The sequence below is a fragment of the Mirounga leonina genome, unplaced genomic scaffold (genome assembly GCF_011800145.1).
Source record: "Mirounga leonina isolate KUSES-001 unplaced genomic scaffold, KU_Mleo_1.0 Mir_176, whole genome shotgun sequence".
Lineage (NCBI taxonomy): Eukaryota > Metazoa > Chordata > Mammalia > Carnivora > Phocidae > Mirounga > Mirounga leonina.
Window position 1 is genome coordinate 18,738,152 of NW_023270454.1, and position 10,159 is coordinate 18,748,310.

Genomic DNA, 10,159 nt, shown 5'->3' on the forward strand with positions numbered 1-10,159 from the left:
TTTTAATATTGATATTATTAATGGAAAAAAAAAGAAACTCCTTTTTCTAGGGTTAAATATCACCTAGGCTTTGAATATTGTCTCTTGTAATCACTAGGCTTTAAAAACAAATTTTATTGTAGGTGCATCAAACCTTGTCCTTGCTTCAGAATCTGTGGCTGGAAGGAGCTGACAGCTGAAGTGTCCTTTGCTCTGTTTCAGGCTCTGTGATACTAAAACTCTGTAAAAAAAGTTACATGATGCACAAGACTGTGAAAGCCTAAATACATGCACCAAAAATCATAACACACAGGTGAGATTCCTTCAAAAATTAATATTTAATTTTACTTTTAAAGATGTGACAGTGCTTATGAGTAGTAGCCAAAGGTGTAAACACCTCATCAAACAGAAAATATGTGTTTGTTATGTGTTTGCTTAATAAACATTGGTATAAGTGTATTGATCATATTTTTATGAAAGCATATAGGACTCTTTTCAAAACAAGTTAAGATTTTATTCCCTTATGGTGAGCTTGTCACCTCTTTCTTCCCTGACCAAAGAATAAATATCTATTTATTCTTGACTCGGCTGATCCTCACTGCTGCTCAAATTTCATAGGCCAATTTCAAGGCATAGGTGGTAATATCACACAGGAGATTTAGCTTTTATAAAAGCTCTTAGGAAAGGTGTTATTGGTGGCAATGATTATGGTGGTGATCAAGATATCTAGCCATCTACTCTGTTGCTTAGAAGGCACATTTTCTGTTAGGAAGACCAATAATAATGGTGATATTACTATTAATAGCAGTTAACTTTTATTGAGTCTTTATTATATGCTCATACCAGGTTCATTATTCACAGTATCATTAATTTTTACAGCCATTTGGCACATTAGATATTCTTGTTATCCTGCTTTATAGGTGAATAAGAGTGAAACAGCTAATTGATGGGCAGAGTTGGGATACAAACCCAAGTTTTTTTTGTTTGTTTCTGCTGGTATAGAGATCTTATCTCCTACTCAGCCCTGGTCTTCCACATAGGAACATGTATGACAATATAAAGCTTATCACTTTTCTTGTATTGCTGCTTTGAGATTGTAAATAAATACATAGTAGACATACCTCTAATGGGTGACCATCCTCCACCATTTTAAAAAATGCAAGTATTAGGGGCACCTGGGTGGCCAGTCATTAGGCATCTGCCTTTGGCCCAGGTCATGATCCCAGAGTCCTGGGATGGAGCCCCGCATTGGGCTCCCTGCTCAGTGGGAAGCCCGCTTCTCCCTCTCCCACTCCCCCTGCTTGTGTTCCTTCTCTCACTGTGTCTCTCTCTGTCAAATAAATAAATTAATTAATTTAAAAAAATGCAAGTATTAGATACAGTGAATGCTAGGCTCTATTTATTTTAAAAAATCTTCACTCAGGCAAAATGACTAGTTATACTGCTTAGAAAAATAAATTATATGCTTATTAAATTTTTTCTTAAAATGATTCTGAAAAAATAAATCTATCATATGGGAAAGCTATGGATAAGATAATTTAAGATACTGTTATTGCATATCTGAATTTTTACATTGTCTATCTGTAGGTTGATACTTTCTAAATTCATGTTTTTCTAGGACTCGAGGAATCACCAACACTAAATAAAGCAGCAGATCTTTGCAGAATGAACTGCCTTAGTGAGATTTTCCTTCAATACTTACCTCTGTTTCAAAGAGCTAAGAATAAAATTATTACTTCTATTTGGGACAGAACACTTATACCATTTCTAAAAATGGTAAGTCAACTACATGGAAATTCACAAACATTTTAAATGCAATAAAGCAAAAGTTTAAAGGCATAATACTTTGCTTTTCTAGATACTGTTTTTTTTTAATATGCATCTTAAAAATTGCTACCAGCAAACAATGAATGTTTCTAGGAAAAATAGTTCCATCATATATAAAAGTACTCAACAGAGAAAGTATTTCAGCCACATATAAAATGATACATATTCCTAAGAATTCCAGATAATAGTATAATTTTTTTGAAGAAACAATACTATTGATATACATTTACATTAAGGTAATAATTTACATAAATTGTGTGCTTATACTTTGTTAATTAAAACAGAGAAAAAGGAATGTAAAAGTCATTTGTCAGCTATTGTGAAACTAAAGAATCTTGGTTTCCATATTTAGCATAGTGTTTCCCAGGTTGATATTATTTTTGTATAGTTTATTGCAATCTCATTTTGGATTGACACTTTAGCTCAAGAAAAAGGATACATTTTGGAGTGGATTTTAACCAAAGAACATGAGGTTGTTGTCTCATGGAGTTGAAGAATGAATCTCACAGACAAAGGAGAGTGAGTAAATCGATAGAATTTTATTAAGTGAAGATACAGAAAAAGCTCTCAGGAGTGAGAGGGGTCCCGAGAGGGTTGCCACTGAGGGCTTTTAAGGTTGGTCTTTTATAGAAAGCTAACCAGGGAACTTAAATCATTTTAACATCTCTATTGATAGCACCTTGGAGTAAGGACTAGTGATAACACCTTCAATGGCTTACTTCCTTTTTAAGGTCCAGTAATTCTCTGTTGGTCACAAGTAGCTGTTATAACAAGACCCCACCTCTGACACCTAGGACAGGATGGTCTGGTTTGTTTCCTTATCTCTGGTTTCCTTACACATCCACATTTTTGGGATTTTTGTAAGCCTGATCCCATAGCCCCATACCTATCTCTCCCTACCTAGTCCCTGCCTGTCCCTTATTCAAACATCATGTAATATGTTGTTATAATAACTTAAGCCTACTAAGAGAATTATTCCCATTGCCTTAGCACAGTATAAGATAAAGGGATACTAAGTTACATGAAGCTAAAGCAATGTCTTTGTGAAATATTGAGAAACCCATATAATACAATACATTAAAGCATGGCTGTGTAGTTGTAAAACTACATTGTTGATTTTATTATCTAGTTGCTGTCAGCACAGTATCACTGTGCATGCAGATGACATTCCATTGTATACTTAAGAAATCCCGTCTGGTATGTACTTGTGTTTTATTTAGGTCTAACCAATGAAATGATGCCATAAACATTTTTAAAATAATTCATTTATTTTTAAAATTTTATTATTTCTTTCTTGATATATAGTTGACATACAATGTTATGTTAGTTTTAGGTGTATGCCATAGTGAATCAACAGTTTTGTACATTACTCAGTGCTCATTATGATAAGTGTAGTTACCATCCGTCATCATATGATGCTATTACAATACTATTGGCTATATTCCCTATGCTGTACTTTTCATCCCCATGACTTGTTCACTTTATAGCTGGAAGTTTGTACCTCTTATTTCCCTTCACCTATTTCACCTATTCTCTTGCCCCATTCCAGCAATCACCAGTTTGTTCTCTGTATTTATGTCTGTTTTTGTTTTTTTGTTTTGTTTTTTAGATTTCACAAATAAGTGAAATCATATGGTATTTGTCTTTGTCTGTCTGACTTCTTTTTTTTTCTTTCCAATTTTATTTAAATTCCAGTTAGTTAATATACAGTGCGATTTTAGTTACAGGGGTAGAATTTAGTAATTCATCACTTACATACAACAAGTGCCCTCCTTTATCCCCACCACCTGTTTAACCCATTCCTCACCCACCTCCTCTCCCATAACCATGTTTATTCTCCAATATTAAGAGTCTGTTTCTTGGTTTTCCTTTCTCCCCCTTCCAATATTCATTTATTTTGTTTCTTAAATTCCACATATGAGTGAAATCACATGGTATTTGTCTTTCTCTGACTGACTTATTTCGCTTAGCACAATACTCTCTAACTCCATTCACATCATCGCAAATGGCAAGATTTTATTTTTTTTTATGGCTTTGTAGTACTTTGTTGTAGATATATACCACATCTTCTTTATCCGTTCATCAACTGATGAATGCTTGGGCTGCTTCTATATCTTGGCTGTTGCAAATAATGCTGAAATAAACATAGGGATCTATATACCTTTTTGAGTTAGTGTTTTGATTTTCTTGGGGTAAATACTCAGCAATGGAATTACTGAATCATATGGTATTTCTATTTTTAATTTTTTGAGGAACCTCCATGCTGTTTTCCATAGTGGCTGCACCACTTTACATTCCCACCAACAGTGCATTGACTGTTCCTTTTTCTCTTTATCCTCACCAACACTTGTTATTTCTTGTCTTTTTGATACTAGTAATGCTGACTGATATGAGGTGATATCTCATTTTGGTTTTGATATGCATTTCCCTGGTGATTAGTGATGTTGAGTGTCTTTTCACCTGTCTGTTGGAATGTATATCTTCTTTGGATAAATGTCTATTCAGGTTCACTTCCCATTTTTTTTTAAAGATTTTATTTATTTATTTATTTGAGAGAGAGAATGAGAGAGAGAGAGAGAGCACATGAGAGGGGGGAGGGTCAGAGGGAGAAGCAGACTCCCTGCTCAGCAGGGAGCCTGATGTGGGACTCGATCCCGGGACTCCAGGATCATGACCTGAGCCGAAGGCAGTCGCTCAACCAACTGAGCCACCCAGGCGCCCCTGTTCACTTCCCATTTTTAAAGCAGATTTGTTTCTTTGGTGTTGAGTTGAATAAGTTCTTTATATATTTTGGGTATTAACCTCTTACCTGATATATCATTTCCAAATATCTTCTCCCATTTAGCAGGTTACCATTTTGTTTTATTTTTCTCAGTTAAAGAAATGTGAATTTTTCATCCTAAAACAATTAGAGGCTAGACATAATTGGAATGTGAATTTCACTGGCCTGCCTGACTTAACTGGTAATATTTTGTGGAAGAATATTGCTTATTATTATCATATTTAATACAGTAGAGGTATGTTTTAAATAACTGTATAATTAAGTCTTTTATTCATTTTTTTGGTGAATGGGTCAGAATTGTATTTGACAAATAATTACAGTTGACTATTCATCACTTAACTACAATTGGGTGGGAAGCTTTCTTCACAGATATTTTCTGTGGAAAATCTGTATTTTCACAAGGGGTTAGTGGTTCTATTGAAGGTCTAGTAACTAACTATGAGATAATGTGAGCTATTTGAGAAAAAAGAAAAAGGAGGTTAAATTGAAGGAAACTATAGGAGCTACCCCTAGAATACTAGACAGTTGTTACCGTTCATTGTGTTATCTTTCCTAAATCAGATATTTTGCATACATAATAAAATTTGCTGTTGATCATTTTTAAAAAAGGTGTTGTTTCTATGAAAACTGAAGAGGAGTGTCAGATTAGAGTAGTATTATCTGAAGGAGGAGGATGCACAGTTCAAGAGCCCTGTCCCACTTCACCCAGCATGACCTTCAGCATGATATTGATTCCTGACTCCTTCACTTACCATATTGGAGCCATGGGCTGCCTTCTCATTGACCTATCTGGTTTTGTTTTCTGAGTGAGAGAAAAATATAGCAACACCAGTAACAAGTTCAAAGATACTTTACTGTCTTATAACATTAGTTCCAACATGAAAAATATGCCAGGACCTATTCTATTTTCTTTTAAGCATCCCAAATGAGATACAGACATAAACTTATGAAATAATTTATATACTCATAAAACAAAAAACATGGTGACTATCACTCAGACTTTAATTATAGTTTGAATATATTTTCTTTTTCCACACAGGGCTAAATTTAGGATTGAGTGACAATTTGATGCAGGAATATCAGAAGCTGTGGAACGCAGTCTTAACACTATCAGGGGGTGATAACTTTGGGAGACTCATGCCCTTGAGGACAACATCCAGACCATTTCTTACACAGGAAGACCCATGTCACCAAGAAGTGCTGACAATGTTTTCAAGTTGATCTCATTCAGGACAGAAAAAGATTAGCTGTATAATCCTTGTATAGAAAATAAATCTTGCCCATTAAAGTTTTTTCTTTTTGCAGCATTGGTCCTGCTGATTAGCTGCCATACCTATAGCACCTTCTTTGTCTTCCTCTTGTTTTCTTTGTTTATTTGAGTGAGAACATGAGAAAGGGAGCTAATATTTATTAAGCACCCATTCTGTCAGGTATTGTGCTTTGCCCTTCACATGATATTTGAATTTGGTTTTCAAAACAGCCCCACTCATATTAGTCTCATTCTCATTTAACAGATAAGATTTTGGGAAGTTGTCTTAAATCACAGAGCAAATTCATGGTAGAGAGAAGATTTGGATGCAAGTCTGTCTGTCTCCACAGTCAGACAAGGAAGATATCTTGTAGTACTATCTTTTGTGTATTTTCTATAAAAAGTAATAGTTTTGCTAAAGCATATTTGCAGAAACCAGCTTGTATTTAAATAGATCTCAGGGGATTGTGATTGAGAGATTAGACCAGGCTGTTTATGTAGAAAAACTGTATTTGGGATTTAAATGAAATATATAAAGGTTCTTTAAGTTTCAACTATTCAGAGATACAGAATTAACTTTATTACTTTTCATCTTATTAATACTGATGATTAAATTTAGAAAATTTTTATAAACTTTACAACTTGCTTCCTTTGGTCTATGGAAAAAATAGGTATATTTCTTACTGTGGCTCAGAATAAATACTTGACTTTTCCAGCTTGCATGGTGATCTTTTGACATTTCTCAAATGTGTTCAACTGCAGTTGAAAGGAAATTCTACATCAGTTCACTCAATATATTTTCCATTTTTTACTTTTCTTTTTTTTTTTTAAATTTTTTATTGTTATTGCATTATTTGTTTCAGAGGTACAGATCTGAGATTCAACAGTCTTGCACAATTCAAAGCGCTTACCACAGCACATACCCTCCCCAGTGTCTATCACCCAGCCACCCCATCCCTCCCACCCCCCACCACTCCAGCAACCCTCAGTTTGTTTCCTGAGATTAGGAATTCCTCATATCAGTGAGGTCATATGATACATGTCTTTCTCTGTTTGACTTATTTCGCTCAGCATAATACCCTCCAGTTCCATCCACATCGTTGCAAATGGCAAGATCTCATTCCTTTTGATGGCTGCATAATATTCCATTGTATATATATACCACTTCTTCTTTATCCATTCATCTGTCAATGGACATCTTGGCTCTTTCCACAGTTTGGCTATTGTGGACATTGCTGCTATAAACATCGGGGTGCACGTACCCTTTCGGATCCCTACTTTTGTATCTATGGGGTAAATACCCAGTAGTACAATTGCTGGGTCATATGGTAGCTCTATTTTCAACTGTTTGAGGAACCTCCATACTGTTTTCCAGAGTGGCTGCACCAGCTCGCCTTCCCACCAACAGTGGAGGAGGGTTCCCCTTTCTCCGCATCCCGCCAACATCTGTCCTTTCTGACTTGTTAATTTTGGCCATTCTGACTGGTGTGAGGTGGTATCTCATTGAGGTTTTGATTTGGATTTCCCTGATGCCGAGCGATATTGAGCACTTTTTCATGTGTCTGTTGGCCATTTGGATGTCTTCTTTGCAGAAATGTCTGTTCATGTCTTCTGCCCATTTCTTGATTGGATCCTTTGTTCTTTGGGTGTTGAGTTTGATGAGTTCTTTATAGATTTTGGATACTAGCCCTTTATCTGATATGTCATTTGCAAATACCTTCTCCCATTCTGTCGGTTGTCTTTTGGTTTTGTTGACTGTTTTCTTTGCTGTGCAAAAGCTTTTAATCTTGATGAAGTCCCAATAGTTCATTTTTGCCCTTGCTTCCCTTGCCTTTGGTGATGTTTCTAGGAAGAAGTTGCTGCAGCTGAGGTCGAAGAGGTTGCGGCCTGTGTTCTCCTTTAGGATTTTGATGGGCTCCTGTCTCACATTGAGGTCTTTCAACAATTTGGAGTCTATTTTTGTGTGTGGTATAAGGAAATTGTCCAGTTTCATTCTGCTGCATGTGGCTGTCCAATTTTCCCAACACCATTTGTTGAAGAGACTGTCTTTTTTCCATTGGACATTCTTTCCTGCTTTGTCAAAGATGAGTTGACCATAGAGTTGAGGGTCCATTTCTGGGCTCTCTATTCTGTTCCATTGATCTATGTGTCTGTTTTTGTGCCAGTACCATACTGTTTTGATGATGACAGCTTTGTAATAGAGCTGGGAGTACGGAATTGTGATGCCGCCAGCTTTGCTTTTCTTTTTCAACATTCGTCTGGCTATTTGGCATCTTTTCTGGTTCCATACAAATTTTAGGATTATTTGTTCCATTTCTTTGAAAAAAGTGGATGGTATTTTGATGGGGATTGCATTGAATGTGTAGATTGCTCTAGGTAGCATTGACATTTTCACAATATTTGTTCTTCCAATCCATGAGCATGGAACGTTTTTTCATTTCTTTGTGTCTTCCTCAATTTCTTTCATGAGTATTTTATAGTTTTCTGAGTAAAGATCTTTTGACTCTTTCGTTAGATTTATTCCTAGGTATCTTATGGTTTTGAGTGCAATTGTAAATGGGATCGACTCCTTCATTTCTCTTTTTTCTGACTTGTTGTTGGTGTATAGCAATGCCACTGAGTTCTGTGCATTGATTTTACATCCTGCCACTTTACTGAATTCCTGTATGAGTTCTAGCAGTTTGGGGGTGGAGTCTTTGGGGTTTTCCACATAAAGTATCATATAATCTGCAAAGAGTGAGAGTTTGACTTCTTCTTTGCCAGTTTGGATGCCTTTTATTTCTTTTTGTTGTCTGATTGCTGTGGCTACTACTTCTAATACTATGTTGAATAGCAGTGGTGATAGCGGACATCCCTGCCGTGTTCCTGACCTTAGGGGGAAAGCTATCAGTTTTTCCCCATTGAGAATGATATTTGCTGTGGGTTTTTCATAGATGGCTTTTATGAGATTGAGGTATGTACCCTCTATCCCTATACTCTGAAGAGTTTTGATCAAGAAAGGATGCTGTACTTTGTCAAAAGCTTTTTCTGCATCTATTGAGAGGATCCTATGATTCTTGTTCTTTCTTTTGTTAATGTATTGTATCACGTTGATTGATTTGCGGATGTTGAACCAACTTTGCAGCCCAGGGATAAATCCCACTTGGTCATGGTGAATAATCCTTTTAATGGACTGTTGGATCCTATTGGCTAGTATTGTGGTGAGAATTTTTGCATCCATGTTCATCAGGGATATTGGTCTGTAGTTCTCCTTTTTAATGGGGTCTTTGTCTGGTTTTGGGTTCAAGATAATGATGGCCTCATAAAACGAGTTTGGAAGTTTTCCTTCCATTTCTATTTTTTGGAACAGTTTCAGAAGAATAGGTATTAATTCTTCTTTACATGTTTGGTAGAATTCCCCTGGGAAGCCATCTGGCCCTAGGCTTTTGTTTTTTGGGAGATTTTTGACGACTGCTTCAATTTCCTTTGTGGTTATAGGTCTGTTCAGGTTTTCTATTTCTTCCTGGTTCAGTTTTGGTAGTTGATACATCTCTAGGAATGCCTCCATTTCTTCCAGATTATCTAATTTGCTGGCATAGAGTTGCTCATACTATGTTCTTATAATTGTTTGTATTTCTTTGGTGTTGGTTGTGATCTCTCCTCTTTCATTCATGATTTTGTTGATTTGAGTCATTTCTCTTTTCTTTTTGATAAGTCTGGCCAGGGGTTTACAATCTTGTTAATTCTTTCAAAGAACCAGCTCCTAGTTTCGTTGATCTGTTCTACTGTTCTTTTAGTTTCTATTTCATTGATTTCTGCTCTGATCTTTATTATTTCTCTTCTCCTGCTGGGTTTAGGCTTTATTTGCTGTTCTTTCTCCACCTCCTTTAGGTGTAGGGTTAGGTTGTGTACTTGATACCTTTCTTGTTTCTTGAAAAGGCTTGTAATGCTATATACTTTCCTCCTAGGACTGCCTTTGCTGCATCCCAAAGATTTTGAACAGTTGTGTTTTCCTTTTCATTGGTTTCCATGAATTTTTTAAAATTTTCTTTAACCTCCTGGTTGACCCATTCATTCTTTAGTAGGATGCTCTTTAGCCTCCATGTATATGAGTTCTTTCTGACTTTCCTCTTGTGATTGAGTTCTAGTTTCAAAGCATTGTGGTCTGAAAATAGGCAGGGAATGATCCCAGTCTTTTGGTACTGGTTGAGACCTGATTTATGACCTAGGATGTGATCGATTCTGGAGAATGTTCCATGGGCACTAGAGAAGAATGTGTATTCCATTGCTTTGGGATGGAATGTTCTGAAGAGATCTGTGAAGTCCATTTGGTCCAGTGTGTC

The 10,159-nt window shown here is 36.1% G+C and overlaps 1 protein-coding gene across 8 annotated transcripts in view; it reads left to right on the plus strand.

The window, feature by feature from the left end:
- LOC118022172 (probable ATP-dependent RNA helicase DDX60) overlaps window positions 1–10,159 on the plus strand; it is a 188,767-nt gene that overhangs the window by 135,189 nt on the left and 43,419 nt on the right. For 5 of the 8 annotated variants that reach the window (XR_004682397.1, XR_004682390.1, XR_004682392.1 and 2 more), the window contains 2 exons: window positions 123–292; window positions 1,598–1,755. The gene's annotated coding sequence lies outside the window, so the exon portion shown is untranslated. Of the gene's footprint in view, window positions 1–122; window positions 293–1,597; window positions 1,756–2,228; window positions 2,326–5,627; window positions 6,229–10,159 lie in introns of those variants that run through there. The other 3 variants (XR_004682391.1, XR_004682396.1, XR_004682393.1) reach the window with 3 other exon arrangements.